Raw genomic sequence first — 27,202 nt, 5'->3', positions numbered from 1 at the left:
TGAACCTTGAATGGTCATAAGCATTGAAGAAAAAGAACATAAAATGTAGTATTTGAAGTGTTTTGACAGGGTAAAGAGAAGAAGAAAAAGAATGTTCTCAAAATTTAGAAAACATTGCTTTAGTATATCATCTAAACTAGAGATAACTAAATTGCAATGTACAAATGTACAGTTAAATGATTTCAGTAAAGAAGGATGATGCATCATAGGATCATATAATAACTATTCGAGTCTATTTCCTCTATTAACTTCCCTTTCTCTCTCTCTCTCTCTCTCTCTCACACACACACACACACACACAACTTTAGTTCTTTAAAGCTTTTAATTCTTACTCCTTCATGCCAACAAAGTGGGTTTTGTTATCTCTATTCCAGTTCTAACCTTGACTCAAAATGAACTTCTTAGATCCAGTTACTGTCACTGTCTATCTAACCACGTTCCTTTAATTCAAGTTACAGAGATCACTAGGTTTAGGTTGACTAATGTGCCCACCCTTGAGTCAGTAAGATGTACTGAAAAAATCTGGGTCAGATGTCTCCTAGAATAATACCTTAATCAGAGGATGCAGTGGTACATTTCCAACGAAAGGATGGTATAGGCAATCTAAATCCTCTAAGTCATCAGTTATGAAGGTCTTGCTTGAGGCTTTGGAGACTTTGTTCAACACAAGATGATGGTAATGAATGATAAGGCTGTAAGTCATACACATTGTGTGCTAGTGAGAGACCAAATATATGTCTATGTTTAAGTGTAAAGTACATGTCTGTATCTATGTCTAAGTGTATGTCTATGTCTATATCTATGTCCTATACATAGAAAATAATTGCTACAGTTACTACTGAATCTTGTTACTACAGGATGGCTAAGGGTAATTTTTTTAACCTTTAATTTCAGGGGTACATATGCAGGTGTGTTATATGTAGGTAAACTGTTTCACAGAGGTTGGTTGTACACATTATTTCATCCCCTAGGTACTAAGCCTAGTACCCAAGAGTTATTATATTTTTTTCTGTTTCTCTTCCTCATCCCAGCCTCCACCTTGAAGTAGCCCCCAGTGTCTGTTCTCTTTGTATCTATGTGTGCTCATCATTTAACTCCCATTAATAAGTAAAAGCATGGAGCATTTGGTTTTCTGTCCTTGCATTACTTTGTAAGTATTATGGCCTCCAGCTGCACCCATATTATGCAAAGGTTATGATATCATTCTTTTTTATGGCTGCATAGTATTCCATAGTGTATACGTGCCAGATTTTCTTTAGCCACTTTACCACTGATGGACATTTAGGTTGATTCCATATCTTTGCTATTGTGAACAGTGCTGCAATGAACATACACGTGAATGTGTCATTGTCATCATGGCAGAATGACTTGTTTTTTGGGGGGTATATAACCAGTAATGGGATTTTTGGGTTGAATGGTAATTCTCTTTTTAGTTCTTTGAGGAATTGCTACACTGGTTTCCACATGACTGAACTAATTTACATCCCACCATCCGTGCGTAAGTATTTCCTTTTCTCCACAATATAGCCAACATTTGTTGCTTTTTAACTTGTTTTATACTTTAAGTTCTGGGGTACATGTACAGATCCTGCAGATTTGTTGCATAGGTATACACATGCCATGATGGTTTGCTGCATCCATCACTCCATCATCTACATTATGTATTTCTTCTAATGCTATCCCTCTCCAATCCCCCTATCCCCTGAAGTCCCTCCCCTAGCCCCCCAACCCCAGCAGGCCTTGGTATATGATGCTCCCCTCCCTGTGTCCATGTGTTTTCATTGTTAAACACCCAGTTATGAATGAGAACATGTGGTGTTTGGTTTTCTGTTCTTCTGTCAGTTTGCTGAGATTGATGGTTTCCAGCTTTATCCATGCCCCTGCAAAGGACATCAGCTCATCCTTTTTTATGGCTGCATAGTATTCCATGGTGTATATTTGCCACATTTCCTTTATCCAGTCTATCAGTGATGGGCATTTGGGTTGGTGTCATCTTTACTATTGTGAACAATGCCTCAATAAACATATGTGTGCATGTGTCTTTATAATAGAATGATTTATAATCCTTTGGGTTATACCCAGTAATGGGATTGCTGGGTCATATGGTATTTCTATTTCTTGATTCTTGAAGAATCACCACACTGTCTTCCACAATGGTTGAATTAATTTACACTCCATCAACAGTGTAAAAACATTCCTATTTCTCCACATTGTCTCCAGCATCTGTTGTCTCCTGATTTTTCAATGATTGCCATTCTAACTGGTGTGAGATGATATCTCATGTGGTTTTGATTTGCATTTCTCTAATGACCAGTGATGATGAGCTTTTTTTCATATGTTTATTGACTGCATAAATGTCTTCTTTTGAAAAGTCTGTTCATATCCTTCACCCAGTTTTTGATGGTGGTGTGTTTTTCTTGTAAATTTGTTTAAGTTCTTTGTAGATTCTGGTTATTAGTCATTGGTCAGATGGGTAGATTGCAAAAATTTTTTCCCATTTTTTTGTTGCTGATTCATTCTAATAATAGTTTCTTTTGCTATGCAGAATCTCTTAAGTTTAATTAGATCCAATTTGTCTATTTTGGGTTTTGTTGCCATTGCTTTTGCTGTTTTAGTCATGAAGTCCTTACCTATGCCTATGTGCTGGATGTTATTGCCTAGGTTTTCTTCTAGGGTTTTTATGGTGTTAGGTCTTATGTTTACATCTTTAATCCATCTGTTGTTAATTTTTGTATAAAGTGTAAGGAAGGGGTCCAGTTTCAGCTTTCTGCATATGGCTAGCCAGTGTCCCCAACACCATTTGTTAGATAGGGAATCCTTTCCCTATTGCTTGTTTTTGACTGGTTTGCCAAATATCAGATGGTTGTAGATGTGTGGCATTACTTCTGAGGCCACTGTTCTGTTCCATTGGTCTATATCTATGTTTTGGTACCAGTACCTTGCTGTTATGATTACTGTAGCTTTGTAGTATAGTTTGAAGTCAGGTAGCGTGATACTTTCAGCTTTGTTTTTTTTGTTTGTTTGTTTTTGTTATTTTGCTTAGGATCATCTTGGCTATGCAGGCCCTTTATTGGTTCCATGTGAAGTTTAAGGTGTTTTTTTCCAATTCTGTGAAGAAAGCAAATGGTAGTTTGCTGGGAATAGCATTGAACCTATAAATTACACTTGGCAATATGGCCATTTTCATGATATTGATTCTTCCCAACCATGAGCATGGAATTTGTTTCCATCTGTTTGTGTCCTCTCTTATTTCCTTGAACAGTGGTTTGTAGTTCTCCTTAAGGAGGTCCTTCACATCCCTTGTTAGTTGTATTTCTAGGTATTTTATTATCTTTGTAGCAATTATGAATGGGAGTTCACTCATGATTTGGCTCCCTGTTTGTCTGTTATTGGCTTATAGGAATTCTTGTGATTTTCACACATTAATTTTGTATCCTGAGATTTTGCTGAAGTTGCTTATCATCTTAATGAGATTTGGGACTGAGACAATGAGATCTTCTAAATATACAATCATGTCATCTGCAAATAGAGACAATTTGACTTCCTCTTTTCCTAATTGAATACACTTTATTTCTTTTTCTTGCCTGATTTCCCTGGCCAGAACTTCTAATACTATGTTGAATAGGAGTGGTGAGAGAGGGCAACCTTGTCTGGTGCCAGTTTTCAAAGGGAATGCTTCCAGTTTTTGCCCATTCCGTATGATATTGGCTGTGGGTTTGTCATAAATAGCTTTTATTATTTTGAGATACATTCCATTGATACCTAGTTTATTGAGAGGTTTTAGCATAAAGCGCTGCTGAATTTTGTCAAAGGCCTTCTCTGCATCTACTGAGATAATCATGTGGTTTTTGTCTTTGGTTCTGTTTATGTGATGGATTACGTTTACGATTTATGTATGTTGAACCAGCCTTGCATCCCAGGGATGAAGCCAACATGATCAGGATGTATAAGCTTTTTGATATGCTATTGGATTCGTTTTGCCAGTATTTTATTGAAGATTTTCACATCAATGTTCATCATGGATAATGGCCTAAAATTTTCTTTAGTTGTGTCTGCCAGGTTTTGGTATCAGGATGATATTGTTCTCATAAAATGAGTTAGGGAGGATTCCCTCTTTTTGTATTGTTTGGAATAGTGTCAGAAGGACTGGTACCAGCTCCTCTTTCTACCTTTGGTGGAATTCAGCTATGAACCTGTCTTGTCCCAGATTTTTTTTGGTTGGTAGGCTATTAATTGCTGCCTCAATTTCAGGCCTTGTTATTGGTTTTTAGGGATTCAACTTTTTCCTGGTTTAGTCTTGGGAGGGTGTAAGTGTCCAGGAATTTCTTCATTTCTTCTAGATTTACTGGTTTATGTGCATCGAGTGTTTGTAAAAATCTCTGATGGTAGTTTGTATTGTGGGATTGGTGGTGATGTCCCCTTTATCATTTTTTATTGCATCTATTCGATTCTTCTCTTTTTATTAGTCTGGCTAGCAGTCTATTTTGTTGATAATTTCAATAAATCAGCTCCTGGATGTATCGATTTTTATTTTGAAGGGTTTTTTTTGTGTCTCTATCTCCTTCAGTTCTTACTCTGATCTTAGTTATTTCTTGTCTTCTGCTAGCTTTTGAATTTGTTTGATCTTGCTCCTCTAGTTCTTTCAGTTTTGATGATAGGGTGTCGATTTTAGATTTTTCCTTGCTTCTCATGTGAACATTTAGTGCTATAAATTTCCCTCTAGACATTGCTTTATATGTGTCCCAGAGATTCTGGTACATTGTGTCTTTGCTTTCACTGGTTTTGAAGAACATCCTTATTTCTGCCTTCGTTTCATTCTTTATCGAGTAGTCATTCAGGAGTCAGTTGTTTAGTTTCCATGTAGTCGTGCAGTTTTGAGTCAATTTCTTAATCCTGGATTCTAATTTGATTGCACTGTGTTCTGAGAGACTGTCTGTTATGATTTCCATTCTTTTTCATTTGCTAAGGTGCAATTTACTTCCAATTATGTGGTCAATTTTAGAGTAAGTGCAATGTAGTGCTGAGAAGAATGTATATTCTGTGGATTTGGGTGGTAAGTTCTGTAGATGTCTATTAGGTCTGCTTGGTCCACATCTGAGTTCAAGTTCTGGATATTCTTGTTAATTTTCTGTCTCAATGATCTAATAGCGACAGTGGAGTATTAAATTCTCCCACTATTATTCTGTGGGAGTCTAAGTCTCTTTATCGGTTATTAAGAACTTGCTTTATGTATGTGGGTGCTCCTGTATTTGTTGCCTGTGTATTTAGGCAACTCTTCTTGTTGCATTGATCTCTTTACCATTATGTAATGCCCTTCTTCCTTCTTCGTTTCTTTTGATCTTTGTTGGTTTAATGTCTGTTTTATCAGAGACTAGGATTGCAAACCCTGCTTTTTTTTTTTTTTTTTTTTGCTCTCCATTTGCTTGACAAATCTTCCTCCATTTCTTTATTTTGAGCCTATGTGTGTCATTTCACATGAGATGGGAATACATCTATACATCCTGAATACAGCATAGCAGTGGGTCTTGATTCTTTACCCAGTTTGTCAGTGTGTCTCTTTTGATTGGGCCATTTAGCCCATTTACATTTAAGGTTAATACTGTTATGTGTGAATCTGATCTTGTCATTTTGATACTAGTTGGTTGTTTTGCTCCCTATGAGAGCTTTGTCTCAAGGAGGTGTAGCACTGCTACCTGTGGCTGGCTGGAGTTCCAAGCCAATGGGTCTTATCCTGCAAGGTGCCTTGGAAGTGGTACCTGCAGATCATCATTCTTCAGCCTCTTTCCTAAGAGTATGGAAAGGGGTCTGTCCTCCCACTTTGCTGGAGTTGAGCCACTTTTGCTGGGAAGCTGGTATCTAAAGCTCTCAGGGCTCCATGTGTACCTGAGTAGCTGCTCTACTGGGACTCCCTGTAGCTCTGCATCTCAGATTGAAGGCCCAGATGGAGTGGGTTCATAAGGATTTCTCTTGACCCAAGGGTTGCAAAGATCCATGGCAAAAGTTTGGGTATCTGGGGTCTCTCACTCACTCAGCCACTGCTTCCCTGGCTCCATATCACTCTCAGGGCAGTTGTCCTGCCTTCCTTTTCTCCATTCTTCATGGGTAAAGTTCTTTTCTTGATGAATTCCAGTGCATATACCTGAGTGTTTCAGCTAAAGGTGCTGTAGTTACTTGACCCTTGTATTTCTCTCCATGAGAGCGGCACACACTAGCTGTTTTAGTTGGCCATCTTGTCCCAAAGTTGGCTTAAAGTTCTTATTACTATTGGATGTCTGAGGGTTTAATCTCTTATAAGTCACATAAGACTATTATATTCACATACATACCTATGGTAACGTTTAATTGATTATGATTTTATATTTTTGAATGATTGATGTAAATTTATTTAAAAATATATATATAAACCAGTGATGTTCTTTGGCTATATTGTCATTTGCTTGTTAAACTATATTCAATACCCTTATATTTATGTATTTAAGTTATACATTTATATGCTACATTTGTATATTGAAATGCATACACACACCCAATATGTAATAAATCCACCTCCTTGTGGTAGGAACTTCTCCACTACTCACAATCCAAGCCACAGTCATTACTAGCCTGGATCATTCCAGTGGCCTCCCTAATTACTTTGTTTTGTTCTTAACAAAATAGCCGGAAAGAGACTTAACAGTTTGGTTAAATTGTACCACTCTTCTGTTCAAATCTTGCCCATTTCACTTAGAGTAATTCTAATTTCTTTTAAAAGCTAAAAAGTCTCCTTTCCCCATTTTTATTCTTTCTTTTTCTAACTACATCTCCTACTACTTTTCTACTTTCTTTAGTTGTTCCAGAAATAGTGGTTTCCCAGTTGTTCCTCAAACACTACAGTTATTTACCAGGCTTATCCTCCTTTTCACCGGCTGTCTCCTTTTCTTTGTACAGAAGTCCCCCTTATCCGCAGGAGACATGTTTCATTACCCACAGTGGACGCCAGAAACCACAGATAGTACCAGACTCTCTATATACTGTTTTTCCTTTAATACATACCTATGATAATGTTTAACTTATAAACTGGACACACTAAGAAATTAATATCTAATAATTAAGTTATTAGTAAAGTATTATTAGGTAAAATAAGGATCACATGAGCACAAGCACTGCAATACTGTGACAGTAAAGACAATCAATGCAAGACAGCAAATAAGTGACTAACAGATGGGTAGCATCTACAGCAAGTCATGCTGAACACAGGGTTGGTTCAAGACCTGGGTGGGACACAGTGAAACAGCATAACATTTCATCCTGCTACTCAGAACAGCATGCAATTTAAAATTTATGAATTATCTATTTCTGATATTTTCCATTTAATATTTTCAGACTGTGGTTGACCACAGATAACTGATACTGTGGAAAGCAAAATCATGGATCAGGTAGAACTACTGTAGACTATTCCTTCAGTTGACTATCCCTGCTTTGCTTTCAGTCTTTGTTCAAATGATACCTTCTCAATGAAGCTTGCCTAAACACCCTACATAAATGCACCCTGCTACTCCCGTCCCCTTTACCTTGCTCTACTTTTACTTTTATAACATTTACCTCCTTTAGCATACTATATATAACTTATTAAGTTTACTTTTATTGTCTATATTACATGATAATATGTAAGTTCCACAAAAGTAGGAATCTTTCTTCCTCCTTTGCTCACTGATATGTATATTTTTGATACATAAAGGCAATTGATAAAGATTTATTGAATTCACTTTGGGAGGCCAAGGCGGGTGGATCACGAGGTCAAGAGATTGAGACCATCCTGGTCAACATGGTGAAACCCCGTCTCTACTAAAAATACAAAAAATTAGCTGGGCGTGGTGGCGCGTGCCTGTAATCCAGGCTACTCAGGAGGCTGAGGCAGGAGAATTGCCTGAACCCAGGAGGCGGAGGTTGCGGTGAGCCAAGATTGCACCATTGCCCTCCAGCCTGGGTAACAAGAGCGAAACTCCGTCTCAAAAAAAAAAAAAAAAAGATTTATTGAATTACTACATCAAGTATGTGTTTGAATTTTATTTTCTTTTACATATTAGGAATAATAGTACTTCTCAAATAATTTGCTTTTAGGAACCGTGTAAACATAAAAAAAAACTAAGATTAGTACATTTGCCTAGAAATACACTGATTTTATAGACCATAAAATTGAATTTATACTTTTTAACTCTACGTGTATAGGAATTTTCTTATTAAATATCACTTGTCTCCAATTCAATTTTTTATTTGTTATTTGTCTTGCTTTCTCTTTGTTATTTACTTATTTAATTATTATTTACAATTCTTTGCAGTCTAAAGTTCTTTTAAGCTAATTCAGGAGAGAAAATACATGAAGTAGATCTCCTTGAGATCTTATATTTGCTTTTGTGGTTCACTTTGCTTTGTTCATAGATTTCATCGAAATTTTTTATATGTTTGTGGTTTTAACCACTATAACAATGATAAGAAAATATTCTTTAATATGATGTTTAAAAAGGAATATGAAGACCAAGAAATACGAAGGAAATAATTCAATCTAAATTTTCACCTCTAATCTTGCATACACATGGAAAAATATATAGATAAAAGTAAAAAACTAAATGTGTTAGAGAAGAGTGAGTGAACAAAATGTTATCATAGGTTTGGCTACCAGTATTTTAAAATAATAGTAGTAATATTAAAAGGCAGAAGATATGTACACAAGGTAGCCATAGGGCTCAAAAATGCACTGGAAAGAAACAAGCTTACAATTTTCACAAAAGAAATTATTTATAAGATTGTGAATTTATGCAGAAGTGGAAAAATGAAATTCACCCTTAGAATGCAAAATTATTCAAAGGATATGAGCCTATCATGGGGAATAATCTGTCTTCTGATTTCCTATCAATTATAAATTTGAAAATGGTAGCAAAGTAAAAAGCAGTGGTAAAAAACATAGAAAAGAAAAAAAAATGAGCTGATATTTTCTTAAACTGCAGCTTTTTATTTTAATGGCATTATTTATATTTGTTATAAAACTTCTACATCTGTGATAAAGTTTAATATTTTTATTGTATGTTTACAGAGTTGATCAACCATCAATATAATTGAAATTTAGAATATTTTTGTACTAGCCAACAAAAGAAGCCTCAAACCCAATAGCAGTGATCACCACACATCCACCATGCCCTAGGCTACTGCTAAGCTATTTTCTGTCCCAGTACATTTGACTATCACGGGCATTTCATGCAAATGGGGCTATACAGTATGTGGTTATTTATGTTTGGCTTCTTTCACTGTGCATAAAGTTTTCAAGGTTCATCCATGTGTTGGCATATGTCAGGACTTCATTTCTTTCCAGAGCCAAACGATATTTCATCGTATAAGTATGCCTCATTTTGTTTATTCATTAATTGATGAACACTTGTGTTATTTCTACTGTTTTGCAATTATAGATAACAATACTATGAACAATCATGTACAAGATTTTATGTGAACCTATGTTTTCCTTTCTCTTAGACGTATAGGTAGACATGAAATTGCTGGGTCATCTGTACATATGTTAAAATTGTGAAGCAATGCCATATTGTTTTACAGAGTGATTGTATGATTTTACATTCCCAGCAACAATGCATGTAGTCTTCCATTTCTCAACATTCTAACCAATTTTATTATTTGGTTTATGATTATGGCAATCATAGTGGATGTGAAGTAGTACCTTACTGTGATTTTGATTTGAATTTTCCTCATGACTAATCCTGTTGAGCATCTTTTTACATACTTGTTGTCCATTGGTAGATATTTTGTTTAAAAATATCTATTCAAATTCTTTGCCCATTTTTAAATCATTGAGCTACCTATCTATTTACTATTGAGTAGTTTAAGTTCTTTACGTGTTCTATGTACTGGGTTCCCACCAGATACATGATTTACAAATATTTCTCTTATTCTGTTGGTTGTCTTTCTTACTTTCTTGATAGTATCATTGGTGGCACAAAATTTTTTTTATTAGGATGTAATCCAATGTATCTATTTTATTTTTGTCACTTTTCCTTTTGGTATTATATCTAAGAAACTATTGCTTTACAAAAGATCACAATGATCTACTATGTATTCTTCTGAAAGTTTTATAATATTAGCTTTTACCATTAGGTCTATGATCCATTTTAAGTTAATTTTTGTGTATCTGTGAGGTAAGGGTCCACCATTATTTGGCATGTGGATCTACAGTTGTCCAGGGCAATATTTATTGAAAATACTATCCTTGTCCTCATTAAATTGTTTTCACACCATGCTAAATATCAGTTGATTGTAAATGTGTAGCTTTATTTCTGGACTCTTGATCCTTTTTTTTTGCTCTATGTGTCTGTTCTGATGCAAGTGCTACACTGTCTTAAGTTCTGCAGAATTGTACTAAATTTTGTAATCAGAAAGTATGAGTCCTCCAAATTGTTTTGGCTAATCTGATGCCTTGTATTTCCATGTGAATTTTAGAATTGCATAGTCATTTTAAGGCAGCTGAGATTTTGAAAAAGATTATATTAACTATGTAAGTGGGGCAGTATTGCAATTTTAACAGCAGCAAGACACCAAATTAATGAATTTTAGATGATTCTATTCAGTTAAAACTTTATTTTGGGGGGGTGTATAATCCTTTTTATTTTTTTATTATTATACTTTAAGTTCTGGGGTACATGTGCAGACAGTGCCGATTGTTACACAGGTTTATACATGCCATGATGGTTTACTACATCCAGCCCCCTGTCATCTACATTAGGTATTTCTCCTAATGTTCTCTCTCCCCAATCCCCCCACCCCTTGCTATCCCTCCGTTAGTCCCCACAACCCCCAACAGGCCCTGGTGTGTGATGTTCCCCTCCCTGTGTCCATGTGTTCTCATTATTCAATACCCACTTATGAGTGAGAACGTGCAGTATTTGGTTTCTGTTCTTGGGTCAGTTTGCTGAGAATTATGGTTTCCAGCTTTATCCATGTCCCTGCAAAGGACAGAAACTCATCCATTTTCATGGCTGCATAGTATTCCATGGTGTATATGTGCCACATTTTATTTATTAAGTCTATCATTGATAGGCATTTGGGTTGTTATAGTCTTTGCTATTGTAAACAGGGCCACAATGAACATACATGTGCATGTATCTTTATAATAGAACGATTTATAATCCTTTGAGTATATATCCAGTAATGGGATTGCTGGGTCAAATGAAATTTCTGTTTCTAGATCCTTGAGAAATCATCACACTGTCTTCCACAATGGTTGAACTATTTACACTCCCACCAACAGTGTCAAAGCATTCCTATTTCTCCACATCCTCTCCAGCATCTGTTGTCTCCAGATTATTTAATGATCACCATTCTAACTGGTGTGAGATGTTATCTCAGTGTGGTTTTGATTTGCATTTCTCTAATGACCAGTGATGATGAGTTTTTTTTCATGTTTGTTGGCTGCATAAGCGTCTTATTTTGAAAAGTGTCTGTTCATATCCTTTGCCCACTTTTTGACGGGGTTGTTTGTTTTTTTCTTGTAAATTTGTTTAAGTTCTTTGTAGATTCTGGATACTAGCCCTTTGTCAGATGGGTAGGTTGCAAAATATTTTGCCCATTCTGTTGGTTGCCTGTTCACTCTGATGATAGTTTCTTTTGCTGTGCACAAGCTCTTAAGTTTGATTAGATGCCATTTGTCTACTTCGGCTTTTGTTGCCAGTGCTTTTGGCATTTTAGTCATGAAGCCTATCAATACCATTTTATACTTTTCTCTATGCAACTCTTGAATCTATGTATTTATTCTTTTACTATGCTACTCTAAAAAAAATGTTTTCTTAATTTCTTTTTTGGTGATTCTGCATTCTGCAAACTTACAGAACTTAGTTTTAGTAGTTTTTAGTGGGTCTTCTATAATTTTATTAAAATAATATTGCATCTTCTGTAGAAAGATACAGTTTTACTTCTTCCCTGCCAATAGGAATGATGTTTATGTCTTTTTCTTGACTAACTTCCCCAGTTAGAACATTCAGTACAATAATGAATACAAGATGCATGGTGACAGCTTATTTTTACCCCCATCTTAGCTTAATGCCATTAACCATTATTTATAATGTTATCTGTGGGTTTTTGCAGATGCTCTTTTTCAGGTAGAGACAGTTCACTCCCATTGCTTGATGGTTAAGCATTTCTATAATAAAAGATGATGAATTGTGTCAAATTTTTTCCTGCATCTAATGGAATAATCATAGAGATTTGCCATTTATTCTTTTAAAGTGGCATATTACATCAATTGATTTTTAGTTGTTAAATCAACTTACATTTCTGGAATACATTATACTTGGTCATGGGTTATAATTCTCTTTATGTGTTGCTGGGACTGGCTTGCTAGTTTTTGTTTTGAGAATTTTTACATCTATGTTCATTGCAGATACTGATTTATCCTTCCTTTCATGTGGTATTTTTGTCTGGTTTTAGTATCAGGGTAACACTGACTTCATAGAATGAGTTGAAAATTGTGAAAGGGTTTGTGAAGAATTTGTAGTAATTATTTGAAAGTTTTTTATCACTAGTGATGGAATCTGAACCTGAGCTTTCCTTTGTGTAAAGTCTCTTTTTTTGTTAGTTACTACCTCAAGCTCTTTCTATATTATAGGTTTATTCAAATTGTCAATTTATTTTAGTCACTTAAAAAAATTTTTGCCTTTCTAGAAATTTAAAAATTTCATATAGGTTGCTTAATTTGTTAGCATACAGTTGTTCATAAAATTTTCTTTCAATCCTTATTTCTGAAAATTTGGTATAGATATTACCTCTTTTATTCCTGTCTTTAGTAATTTGAGGCCTCTTTCTTTGTCAATATAGCTACTTTTTAGTATTTTTGATCTTTCAGAAAACCACCTTTGTTTCACAGATTATCTCTGTGTGTTTCCTGTGTTTATTTTTACTTATTCTGCTTCTTTAATCTTTATTATTTTCTTCCTTCTGCTTGCTTTGGGTTTAGGTTACTCTTCTAGTTTTTATTTCTTAATGTTGAAAGTTAAGATATTGATGTGAGAGACTGTTTTTTTGCACAGGCATTTGCCATAATAAATAGCTTGCTGAGCACTATTTTAGCTGAATTTCTTAAGTTTTGATATGTTGTATTTTCATTTTTATTCATTTCAAACTATTCTATTATTTATCTTGAAGTTTCTTCTTTGGACCACTGATTATTTAGAAGTGTGTTCATTTCTATATGTTTATAATTTTCCAAAATTATTTATTTAGAAATCAATAATAGCAACAAAGCTGTTTACAGGTTTATAAATTTCCAAAATTTCCAAATTTATAAACATAGAAACAAATTTGTTTCTATTACTTATTTCTAATTTAATTCCATTTTGGTTAAGGAATATAGTTTTTATTATTTGAAAGGAGTAAACACATTAAATTAGTAAAGATAAATCTGAATATTACATATCCAGAAAGCACAAAATGATAGCTGGAAATCTCAGTATAAAAAACACACTATAAACATTTAGAAAATAAAAACACACTACCCCACTATATCACTCAGAGATTTCCTTTTTCAAAATCATGCTATAATTTTCTCCTTTTTAACAGTTGCTTTATTTGTGAAGGGAATTTCTAGAAAAAAAAAATGTGATAAGGTAGAAAATATGGATAAGAAATTAGTATATAAAAGTGAAAAATCTAGTAGAAAAAAAATTTAACTAATTGAATATTAGTATCAAGTGAATTTTAAAAAAAATATTTTACAGAAATTTATCTTTGGCACTAGCTTGGCAATATTGTACAAGAAAAACATAATAATCCTTAAGTTCCTGTTTAGATGAATATTTTCAAGAAGGAAGACAGAACCCAGTTTCAAACTGAATTTAATATAATAAAATGAATATACAGAAAATAACAAGATGAAAGTTTAACAAGCATTTGAATTCAAAGTATCAAATTTTCCATTAATAATAGTCATTTCAGGAAAGCTCAGCGGATATTCACTTAATATTGATAGAAGCTTAACAGAAATAAAACAATATGAAAACTAGTTATAGAGCATTCCAATACCAAGCATACACAGTTCACTAATTCCTTACCTTTGTGCCTGTTCCTCCCTAGCTAGTATCCTACTTCCCTGCTCTTTCCAACAGAATTTCCCAATTGATTTTCTATTTGTTTTCTCTGATTCTTTACCTTCCCACTTCCTGTTCTATTCACTCTGAAAGTGCTTTTATCATCACTTCACAAACATGGTCGTTTTAAATTTTCATAGATACATAAGAGTAGCATATATCAAAATACATGTAATTCTTTAATACAGGCGTACAATGTCTGAGTAATTGGAATATCCATCACCTCAAACATTTGCTATTTCTTTGTGTTAGGAACATTCCAAATCTATTTTATTATTCTGCCATAAAAAAAGAATAAGATCTTGTCATTTGCAGCAACATGGATGGAACTGGAGGTCATTAGTTTAAGTGAAATAAGCCAGGCACAGAATGACAAATATCTAATGTTCTTAGTCACATGTATGTGGGAGCTAAAAGTTATATAAAATATAATGGGCGTAGTGACTAGAATGGTTGGCCAGGGTCTGAGAAGGGTCACAGGGATTGGGGGGATAAAGAGGTGTTGGTTAATGAGAACAAAATACAGTTAGAAGGAGTAAGATCCAGTGTTCAGGAGCAAATAGGATGACTATAGTTAACAATAATTTTTTGTATACTTCAAAATAGCATGACTTTTTATAAAAGTTGGCAAGACACCATCTTCCAACAACCAATAGTGAATTTATATTTTTATAACTTATTCTTTTTGGCTTTTGTGATATCAATTTCCTCAATTTCTTACTACTCTGTGGACCATTGTTTCTCAGTATCTTTTGTTGGATTTTTCTCCTCTGCTTAAGCTATTGATTAGGCTCTTCCACTAGCTCATTGCAGTATCATGTTTATTTCAAGATATTGTATATTTGTTTACTCATTGAAGGGATATTTGTTGAGCAACTGCTTTATGTCATTTGCTATTCTGTAATTTGTATATCATGTAAGAGGAGATGCGCCAACTGGAATTGATGAGGATAGGTTTTACAGGTGAGATTGAAAGTCAGCATGAAAAATTAATAGAATTACATTATGTGATGAGAGAAAACACACAAACATGAAATGATATGAAAATGGTAAATAATTTAAATTACTATAATTTACAACTATAGTGAGAAACAAGACAATAGAAGTAAGGAAATGCCACAACATTATAAAAGGGCTTTTATAATATGATGAAATATTAATTTTTTTATTCAATAAGCAATGAGTTTTCATTGACAATCTACAGGGAGACGGTGATTGGCATCATAAGTTTATATTTTAAAAATACTTTTGTTATCAATATTAATATTTCTCTCACATTAATAAGTATTTGGGGTGAGGGAAACAAGTAACACAGTTATAAGTTCTGCAATATTCTATTTGAAATATTATTAAGGCCTTAACTAAGATATGATCAATTAGGCTGAAAAGGAAGGGTTGGAAATAAAATATAAATAAGATTTATGGAATTAATAAGACACAGGAATAAATTAAATGTAGAGAGGAATGAGCAGAGGTAACACTCATGTTTCTGGTATGAGTGTCCAGGTGAATGTGCAAGTTGCTATAATAATAAGCACTGAAGAAGTAGAATGCTCTGTGTTTGGCCAGCCTAGGAGGCCCATTCGGGATACCATCAGTCAGGTGTGTTTGTTTGTTTTCTTTCCCAAACAATATCAACTGTCATTTTTAAGCAGAGAACAAGTGAAATTTTTGGAAAGTTATAGAGTAGCTTAGAAAACAAATGAGGCCTACAGTACTAGATATAGAAAATTGTAAAAGCAGCGGAAGGTTGGGTAGAGAATTTACACAAGGTCACGCCACACAGGCACAGCATCAGTAGGGTACCACTGTGGCATGACTGCTGCTGGTCTCTTGGCACTGTCACAGCCTCCTGCACCATTACATTTTCAAAAAATGTTTTATCTGAATTTCCTTATTGTTTCCCATGGATTCAAATCTCAGAAGGGAAGTAAGTAACTTGCCAAACTGATATCATGTGTTTTTCTCTTGGCTGCCTGGCATCAGAGAGAGGTTTCTTGGTTTCCTTTCTAGAAGACAAAGTCCTGCCTGCCATGCAGGAAAATGTCTAGAGTGTTCCATTCAAACCACAAGTGTTTTTAGGTGTTAGTTGGCTAAAAAATAATAAACAAAATCATAAATGCCCCCTATAAGGAGTAAATGAGGTAAGAAACTTCCAAAGGAGATTCCACCTCCACAGTTGCTTGTGTGAGTTTGGGACATCAAATAGTGATTTAAATTTTCCACTCATCAGCTGGAGCTGGAGCTGGAGCTGGCATGGGTATTTGCTAAAGCTATAGCAACAGCTTTGATTATCCAAGTAGTACATCTAGATTATGCAGAGGAACGATTCCAGAGTATTAGCATGATTAGTAATACTCAAACACAGAGAAAACCTGGTAGCCCACAAAGAAGAATTAATAGAAATAGTAAAACAGGAGAAGAGTTGTTTTCAACAAAATGGAAAACTCAGTTTCAGGAGGAGAGATTAGACAACTGTGTTAAACGCTTCTGTAGTGGAATAACACAGCAGTTCATAACTGAAGCTAATGTAAGGAAGATCCCTAATGGCTGCTAATTCAGTGAAAGCTTGAATAGAAGCAGATAATTATTGGGTTAAAAGGATAGTAGAAAATGATTAATCAAAGACAATATGCATGAAAAATAATTTCTTATTTTACTGCAATATTGCCCTTTTACTTGGAAAGGAAGGAAATCAGAACGGTAGATAGGAAGAAAAAGAATTTGTTGTATTTTTACTTATTTGAATATTTATTTTGAGCAACATTAATGTAATAATAGACTAATCACATGGGGATTGCAGATCTAGGAGTTGAAGTCATGTGAGAGAAAATTTTGGAAGAAAAATTCTAAAACTAACACTTTATAATGAAATACTGTAATTATCAAACTATCTTGTTATCCCTTTTTAGTATCCTTCAACTTAAAATATTTCCAAAAGGAAAAATAAAGAAAGGGAACAATATAAGACAAGAAGACACCTAAAAAGAATTCTTACAGAAGAGCACAGACAAAAGGCATAATGCATTTTGCACTGCTACATATATATATTTCTTTTTTTTTTGGAAAGGACAAGTACTTTCTTCATACAAGCCAAACGTTTTGTAATAATACCTTTAAATAAAGAATCCGCTGATGACTTCACAGGCAGAATTTTCTGTATAAAGCATAGGTAATTAGGGCCTCAGGTTATGTATAAGCATCTGATGGCCCAATTAGTCCTTCAAGAAGCTAGTTTTTTCCTTGGCAGTGTTTCCAATTTTAATGTAGCCTCACTATTTACAGAACTCCCTTTGTATTTTAACTGACTCCACTTGAAAGTTGAGGAACTTTAGAATCTAATTGATATATGTAATCTTCATACTCACACACAGGATAGCTAAAATAACATCAATATAGACGACTTCTGACACTCATTGGCTAAACTGTAGTCAGGTTCCTCTAGGCCTTCTTCTTAACAAGGTTCTGTCCTTGCTAGACATGCATAGCCTAGCAAGAATGCTGTTTAGTCAGGTTAGCCAGAGTCCCCAACACTTGAAAACCACTAAATTCCTCATCCCCCACCATCTACCCAGATGGTATCTGGCCACCCAGGCCTGTCTTCAGAAAGATTCCTGTTTGATCAGTCTACAGCAGTCCTCTCTACCCTTGATGTTTCATCTTAGTAATTTCCCTTCCACTGACCTTCCCAACCCTGTTCCTTGGCTATGCATCCCTAATTTATCTTGTATTTGGAACTGGTCCCAGTTCTGTGCTGAGCTCTCCTTTCCCCCATTTTAATATGTTGAGAAAGGCAGTATCACATGCACTGTCTTTTGATTCCTTCTAGGCCACATAGGAATGGGCCTTGGGCCTGGCACACTTCCTTATCAAGATGTACAGCGCCCACATAACCTGTGCGGGCTTACCACCTGTGTAAGAATATCTTTTCCTGTTTGACACTCAGTCTCAGTGTCTTTGTTCTGCTTACGTCTGCACATCAGTGGTCCTTAGGCATGCCCCAGCTTTCAGTATTTCAGACTCATACTATGATTGGGTGTTGTTGCAGCAAGAAAGGGCTGCTGTTTATAGCCCAGTTTTTTTGTGTGTGTAGGCCGGGAGTGGGGTGGGGATGAAGGCTTAGTGACCCACCAGCCCTCAGGGTGGAGGGGTTGTAAATGCACATTATTGAAACTGATCTTGCTCTGTCTCTTCAATGTTAAATAAGAGTATCTTTCCATTTAGTTCTTGTGTTTTTCTTGGTGACTCTGATGCCATGATATAAAGGGCAAAAGCATTTGAACTCTACTCATTTTGGTTGGCACAGTAATGACCTTTGTTATCCTTCTCAGATATTGGTAGCCAGAGCACCATGTTCTGCCCATACGATAGTTCCTAAATTAAATCTGTCTTTACCACTTTAAATACTGCCTTGCCTTTTTTTTTTTTTTTTTTTTTTTTTTTTTTTGGCACTTCCTTCAGTTCTAACAACATTCTAAAGTGAGGCTTATTCATGCACCTATATAAATGATCATATATGTTTATTATACTGCCAACAAAATAATTTTGAATATAACTTAACTTTTACCAGCTTTCACTGAATAATAATTATATTATTCAATCATTTTCCATTCAGGTATTCTATAGATTTACTTCAAAATGTATCATCTCTCTTCCAGCTCTTTTTATTTGCAGTGATCACTACTCCTTTAATTGGTATATATATGCTCAATTTGACCTTCGTTATTTCTTCCTTTCAAAAGATTTTGTTAAAAGGTCTTGCTTACATTTAATAAAATTATAGTCCTTTGGAGCCATCATTTATTATCAGATTAAAGGAAAACTCTGTTATATACTATTTACATTTTCTACTAATAAAGGAATTTTTATATAAAGTACTTTTAGAATACTTCTTAAATTGTCATGATAATTATAGTGACATTAACCTGAGAACATTTTAAATAATATAATCATTCTTTTTACATTTCACAGTTTGAAATGCCTTAAATATTCATATTTATTTAAAATATAATTCAGAAAAATGCATTGGTGTGTTTGCCTTCCTGTTGAGTGTGCTTTATAACCAAGTGTTATCCAAACACCTAACATAATAGCTAAAATTGTAAGTGATCTACAATACTTACCCTCATTGTCAAATTTGCCCTTCTCTGATATAAATTTAATAGAAATTAAATAAGCAAATAAATTACAATGATTGTTATTTATTCAATTAAGTTACTTTATAACATATGTTGGCATAGACAATCAAGAATTTACATATTCTTTGGGCATTTTAATTTGTTGTTTTATTCTGGAAAAACACCCAGGTTGATCTCCTGTCTATTCACAATGATTCTTTGCATGTTTCTTTTTACAATATCTTTTCACAAGTCAAAGGCATTTTATTCTATTTAGACCAATACTGCTGCCCTCTTTAAGATCTGGTTCATTTCATCCAAATGACTACTAAAGTTAAAAAGGAATTGCCAATTTACTAATCCCCTACTCTACCCACTCCTTGCCAGTTTCCCCCAGGTCAGCCTTTGATTGGATGAGAAATTTATGCATCTTTACACAAGCCTAATCAGAATGCACACAGAAAAACTCCTTTGCACAATGGAGATGCCTGCAAAAGCCCAGAGTTTATGTAAATAAAGGGGTGTTTGAGGCAGCCAATCTAGGACTCAAAAAGCCTGATTTGAGTGTGCCCAAGAATAGCTATAGAAAAGCATCTCTCTTTGCATTTTAGCAGATGAGCTCTCCTTGCTGATTTTTGCATCAGTCAGTTCGTTTAGTTCTTTCAAGAACACAAAAGCATTACAGAAAACACTTTTTTCAAAGGTACAACCGAGGACTGCCAGCTAATTAAATTAACCCAAATTTTTAGAGTTTTGTCATTACATATGGAAAATGAATGTAAGTGCTTTCTTTGTCAGAAATCAATTTAATCATCATTAAAGTGACTCAAAAGAATCTCTCATCAACTTTTGACATTGACATACACTAGTCAGTAAATTGTATCAGATGTTAATATACCCTGTCTCATTTCTGTTTATTTTTTAATGTTCCTATCAAAATATTAGGTAAAGGACAAATAGCAGTTTCCTCAGTTCTTATTTTGCATCAACCATAATCAACAAAAAATGTATATATTTCAAAGGGAGTTTCTGGAAATTATTGAAAAAAATCCGTATTATTTTAAATTATTTGGTATTCTGGATAGAACTCATTATTAATTGTGCCTTAGCATAAAGGTATTTGTTTGGCAGTGCTCTCCAAGACTCTTTCTTTCCCCCAAAGAATTGGTCACATTTGAGGATATATATTTTATCTTAACAGCTACCATCTAAAAAGGTCATCATTTAGAGGTGACTTTTTCTTTTAACTTTCATGCCAATAGCAGAAAATAGCCTATTGTGATTTGAAAAATGCCACACATACTTGAAGATATGTCCATGTTCTAATTCCTGGAATGTATAAATGTGACCTTATTTGGGGATTAAAAATGTGAAAATGCGATTAAGTTAAGGCTCTTTAGAGGAAGAGATTATCCTAGATCATCCAGGTGGATAGATGCTATCACAAGTGTCCTTATAAGAGAACTAGAGGAAGATTAGATTCACATCCAGGACAAGATGATGTGAAAACAGAGTAAAGAGGCCACGAGCCAAGGGATACCAAGGAATGCCGGCAGCCACCAGGAGCTAGAGATGTGAGAAACATATTCTCCCTCAGAGTTTCCCGAGAGAACACAGTCTTTCTAACCCCTTGATTCTGGAATTCTAGCCTCAAGAACTGTGAGAGAATACATTCTGTGTTTTAAGATAACAAGGTTTTGGTAATTGTTATCATAGCCTAAAGAAATATACACAACCCAAGGCTTTTTTTCCTTAGCATCAATTTTCTTCTCTTTCATACTTTTCTGAGTATCAAGTGTCTGGCATGGTAAAGTTCATGAGTGTTGACATGTTAAAGTACTTTCTGGTTTTTCTCCTATCTTGAAGAAATCTGAGAAAAAAATCTGAACTTCAAGTTTTTCTGTGGAGTAAGGAGTAAAAATAAAAATAAAGTTATTTGATTGAAGGTATTTAGGAAACAGAAATTTGCATGTCAGACTATTCAGTTATTATATTTTTCTGAATTGGAAATTGGAGCAAAAACATCAACTAATCATATGTGCCTCGTTGTATTTATTGTTTTGATTCTGTATTTACTACATTATTTTATTAGTTGTGGTGGTTAAGACCAATGCGGTTTTCAGATGTTGTTGTATTTTTGGCCAATTAATGAATAAGAATATAAAAATATATTTTAAAGAATAAGAATTATTAATAAATCAAAAATTGTTTACATAAAAATAAAATGTATTAGGATTTTTTAATAGATTAGTATTCCTTTAGGTATTATTACTATACATAGGCAAAGCAAGCTTTTTACTAAATTCTACTAGTAGTCTAACGTGTCAGTTTAAGCTGAAAAAGCAGCTAAACGAAAAGCCCATTTAAAAAGAGACTCCCAAGTGTATGACAAAGTGTTATTTTACCTGGCACAGAAATTGTGCATTATAAAGGTGAAGCAAACTCTTAAAGAACCAATGCCCCAGGCAGAAAGAGTGAGAATCTTAGGCCTACAGCAATTCAATGAATTGATATATCTGAGGGCCCTGAAGTAGTTAGTACTTGATTCAAGGCAGAAGTGGAGTTCCTCCACTCTTCATCTTCAAGTAAAGACGAATGGGCTTTCATAATGGACCTTGCTCTGACAATGGGAATAAATGACTCTGATAGCTGAACAGTTTCAAGGAGAACGGGAGATTCAATATGCAAAGTTCTTCATTTTATCATTGAAAGTACAGCCTTGGATTATTACTGACAGCCAAGATGCAGTTAAAGTAAAGGTCACACATACTATTGACAATAATAAATTTTAAAATTTGGTATCTTTCTGCCGAGGCTGACTCTGAGTCATTTATCAAAGAAAAAAAAGAGGATAAAGAAGTACTTTGCTCTATTCCAGCTAAAAAGAAAGTATACATTTTCCAGATTATTTTTGAATATATACCAAAAAGCTATCGTTTTAAAATTGTGTTAATGAAACTATTCTCTAAATTCCTAAGTAATAATACTGAATCCTATAACACTAATGCTAAAATGTAACAGAAATTAGTATATCTCTGTATTTTGATAAAGGTTTACAATATATAGTAAGAAATTTATTTTTATTACACAAGCCTACAGTTAATAGATCCTTCAAATTTTTTATTAATGAAACGCCTATTGTCATTATTTATTAAATGTTTTTGCTTCAAAAACAAAGACAAAATGTAGCTTTTAAATTACCTATCAAATGGTTATTGAAATGTTAAGTTAAACTGTATGGATAATTAGAAGATAATTTTTCTTTTTTCTCAAAAATTATCTTCTTAATATAATGATGTATTTCTGTCAACAAAATTATTTATTTCCAAAATGGTAATCCATGAAAATAATCATTTTAGCTCTATATTTTTATGAATATCAACTTTCTTTCAAATTTGTATTACTCATTTTTATATAGTCTAAAGAAAATATACAATAGAATCTTCTGATCTATAGTCAGACGCGTTATCCATTGCGCCACTGGCCCCTAAAGAACATATAAAATAAAATTATATAAAATAGTTCCCGGCCGGGCGCGGTGGCTCACGCCTGTAATCCCAGCTCTTTGGGAGGCCGAGGCGGGTGGATCACGAGGTCAAGAGATCTAGACCATCCTGGTCAACATGGTGAAACCCCGTCTCTACTAAAAATACAAAAAATTAGCTGGGCATGGTGGCACATGCCTGTAATCCCAGGTACTCAGGAGGCTGAGGCAGGAGAATTGCCTGAACCCAGGAGGCGGAGTTTGCGGTGAGCTGAGATCGCGCCATTGCACTCCAGCCTGGGTAACAAGAGCGAAACTCCGTCTCAAAAAAAAAAATATATATAGTTCCCTAAATTCTTCAATTTTACAATATATAGATTTTCCCATCTATACAATATAGGAAAACTTTTTGACTTAGGACTTATTTACTTGAAAGAAAATCTTGGAGAAACTAAACTTGCAATTGGATAAACAATAAATATAGTTTGTGGAAATATTTGATTCAAATACCATCCTCTCCCCTCCCCAGAAAAGGCTGGTTATTTTTAATAAAGTAATGAGAGCAACATAAAGTGACAGGAAATCATACAAATCACAAAAATTAGTGAAAAAGTGTTGCTAACAGCCAATATTTACAAACATATTTAGAAATATTCTCTGTTTGCCTTAGTTTTCCCTAATGCACTCTTTTTGGCACTCCCACAGGGAAAATTATCCAAACTATTGTTTATTTTTAGGGTCTTCATTGTGGTCCTGAAAACTATGTATACTAGATGCAGGGAGTCTCAACCATCTCATTGAATTTGTGTATTCTTTTAGCACAGTCACAAGTGAAAAATATAAAGGAAAATGTTTCAAAAAGAGGTCCACTCCTAGCAAGGACACAGATTAATGATAATAATCTCTGCTCCCGATTCTAGCAGATTACTTTGAGAGCAGGAGTTGTAGATTCAAATACATCTTTACTGTGTAGTTTACAGGTACACAGAACATCTAGGAAAGTTTGCCAGAAGAGTAGACCCTCGACACTCTGGCTATGTGTGTAGTATGACCCATGAACTTAAAATGTACATTTTAACAATCCATTACCATTTAGATTTAAACGGTAACAGAAAACAGTTTATATCTCATTGTAATGTAAGAAACCTACATTAATCACTTAAAGGATAGTTAACTCAGTGTCATTTATTTTAGGTGATATAAAATATGGAAGAAATGTTCTGCATGATATAAACTGATAATTGCAAAAGATTTACATCTCCAGATCTCTTTGGTTTTATAGACACTATACATATAACCATTTCATACGATTTTCTTATAAATGCATATTGCAGTGAAAAGTCAGAAACTTTATACTAATAATTATGACTAAAATTACAAAGCAGAAAGATTGCACTGATATAAAATTTTCCTGTTGGAAGCTACATAATAGATTATGGTCTCTGGTGCAATTATATACTTTTGGTTGATTTTTATATAACATAAAAACTATAAATATAGAAAAATGTAATATGGACAATAAAAAATTATTCTCATAATAATAAAATTAATCATAAGCCCATATTGAGCATCTCTCATATATCAGGCAGTTTATTAGTATTAGCTCTTTATTTGTGTTAAAATACTTTCACCTTTTCAACAACGTATGTGCTGACCTACCTTCCTTTCTTTTCCCCTCCTTCCCTCCCTCCCTTCTTCTTTCTTTCTTTCTTTCTCTTCCTTTCAGACAGGGTCTAGTTCTGTCACAGAGGATGGAGTGCAGTGGTGCAAACATGGCTCGCTGTTGCCTGGAACTTCTGGGCTCATGATCCTCCCACCTTGGTCTCCTGAGTAGCAGGAACCACAGGTGCACACCACACCTGGCTAGCTTTTTATTTTTTTATTTTTTGTTGAGACAGACTCTCACCATGTTGCCCAAGCTGGTCTTGAACTCCTGGGTTCAAGGAATCCTCCTGCCTCGGCCTCTCAAAGTGTTGGGATTACAGGCAAGAGCCTCCATATCAGGGTTTAGGTGATTATTAATTTCTATTTTAAATATGAAGGAAGTGTGGGAATACAGATTAACTTGGCCAAGTGTTCAGAGATATGGGGAACAGAATCAGTGTTCATAAGATTACAACTAGTAACTTAGGTCCTGTACATGGAATTATTTGTGAATCTGTTGAAAGAACTTGGAGTTTAGAAACTATATGGTAAAATTTGCTTCATCAATTAAGGCATAGTATTTTAGTTGAATAATTGGCATTTCAAAATAACTAATGAGTAGATATTGATGATTCTGTTAAATTCATACGGGATGACATAGAAACTAAGCGTGTGAAGCCAGATGGTTTTTAATGTCTTGCTGTACTTACTGTCTGTGTAATATTGGTTAAGTCATCTCCAGTAAGCATCAGTTACCTCATTTATATGAAATGAGGGGGTTAATACCTCCTTATATCTTTATTATGAGGATTGAACTGTACACAAAGTGCCTAGTGATTAGCCTTTCCATAAACATAGTAGCTGTTTTCATTTATAGTAAAAATTGTGGTTTAATGGTAAAATAATTTATTATCTGTTGCAAGTATATAAACACTTTCCATAAAATACAATTAATGGGGCTGAAAACCCCAACATTTTAGCATTACAATTCATATTTTATTTTACTATAAAACATCCATGCATTGTTACACTTTTCACTTAATGGAAGACTGTACCTGTTTGAACACCAAAGCTTTCTTTACCTTTTGAGCATCACATAAGTAAAGCCCACACTCTTTAGCCATAATGGTTAGATATATCAAGCTCTAGTGAATCAACAGGAGCCACTCTTTCCTGACAAATACACTACTTCAAAAATTAACTAGGTGGAATAATAGACACACACACACACATACACACACACATCTGTTTTATTTTACAGTAGTCTGACACACAAAAGTCTTAAAATTTCACATTTTAAGTTTTAAAAAGAAATGTGTCAATACAGTTACTCATTTTACATGCTCGTGTTGCATGGTCAGAAATATTTTATTTGATTTATTCAATAATCACTTATTGAATACCGAGGATATGACAGACTTTAATTCTTACATACAGAGTGTTCACTGTCATTATTTGATAGATTGTGATGTTATTAATAATAATCATTATATGCTATTTATTTAGTAGTTACTATATATTAAGAGTTACAATAAACTTTTACAAAATCCAGTGAGCCAAATACTGTTGTTAAATTTTTGAAGATGAAAAAATTAAGAAGTACAGAGATTAAATATTCTGCCAAAAGCCAGCATCTATATGCCAGTTGTCATTAATATCTATAATTAATTTTATACATAATTCTGTATATAACCAGAATGTTGAATTTTTTTTCTCATACTATTTGGCTTTCTTCATCTGTAAAGGAAATAGTGATATTGGGTTTACCTAAAAATTGTGTACAATGTATTCCTCATAGTCATTTTAATCTTATATTCTACTTATTCAAGTGTGGGTGCCTGCGACCCATATTGATTCATGTTCTATAATATTTCGCACACATTATTGAAACAAAAGCCATGTTTTATCCCTGATTATAAAACTTTTTTTGAACTAGGCTGAAGAGATAAGTGAACCACAGTTATATGATTTGAAGACAAAGTGAAAACACTTACAAGGAAATAGTCTGTAATCTCTACAAAAGGGTTTCTCAATTTCTGCATAGCCCATTTGTAAGACATAGTTCTAAATACATTTTAAAGGAAGATGAAGACAGGTCTAAGTCAAAAATAAATGCCATATATCCATATGCTAAAGAGTTGGTGATTCAACATTAATGAAAGTCCCAAAGATACTATAACTTTCAACCAAAATAGAGAAAAAAGTATTAAAATTTTATCTTTAAAGGTAAAAAAACAAAAACAAAAACCTACCTATTTAAAAAGTAATTATTGAGTGATTATTAGGTATCAGGCAGCATTTTAGGTGCTTGATTTACAACAAGAAAGAAAAAAATCCTTGTACTTTGGGAACTTGCATTCTAATAATCATGTTTAAAATAAAAAAGTAATTGCTTGAGCATGGTGACACATGTCTGTAGTCGCAGCTACTCTGGAGGCTGACGCAGGAGGTTCTCTTGAGCCCAGGAGTCCCAGGCTGTGATGAGCTATGATAGAGCCACTGCACTCCAGCCTGGACCCTAGAGTGAACTGTCTCAAGGAAAACAAAGTAAAAAATGGAAAGGAAAAAAGGGAAGAAAAGAAGAGAAGAGAAAAAAAAAAGAAAGGAGAGAGGAGGGGAAAGAGAAAGTGAAAGAAAAGGGGAAAGGAAACAGAGAAAAGAAAAAGATATTAGTATTTTCTGTGCAATTATTAAGTGTTATTTACTTTGACCCATGAGATTATTTTTTCTTCAAATGCTCTTTAGATTGCTTAAGAAAGTAATTGGGAATATGTAAAATAAAAATATACAATTAAGTTTCCAGGCAAGGTCATATTTGGTCCTTACATTTTGTAGGTTTT

At 34.1% G+C, this 27,202-nt stretch overlaps 1 long non-coding RNA gene across 1 annotated transcript in view; it reads left to right on the top strand.

Annotated features, from left to right (window-relative positions):
• The window catches only part of LOC135277789 (uncharacterized), a 275,047-nt gene that overhangs the window by 185,645 nt on the left and 62,200 nt on the right, over positions 1-27,202 (top strand). The window lies entirely within an intron of this gene.

Source organism: Aotus nancymaae, unplaced genomic scaffold (genome assembly GCF_030222135.1).
Source record: "Aotus nancymaae isolate 86718 unplaced genomic scaffold, 86718_ANA_hifiasm-v0.15.2.pri h1tg000033l, whole genome shotgun sequence".
Taxonomy (NCBI): Eukaryota; Metazoa; Chordata; class Mammalia; order Primates; family Aotidae; genus Aotus; species Aotus nancymaae.
Note: the sequence above shows the minus strand (reverse complement) of the source record. Positions and strands in the feature narration are given on the sequence as shown.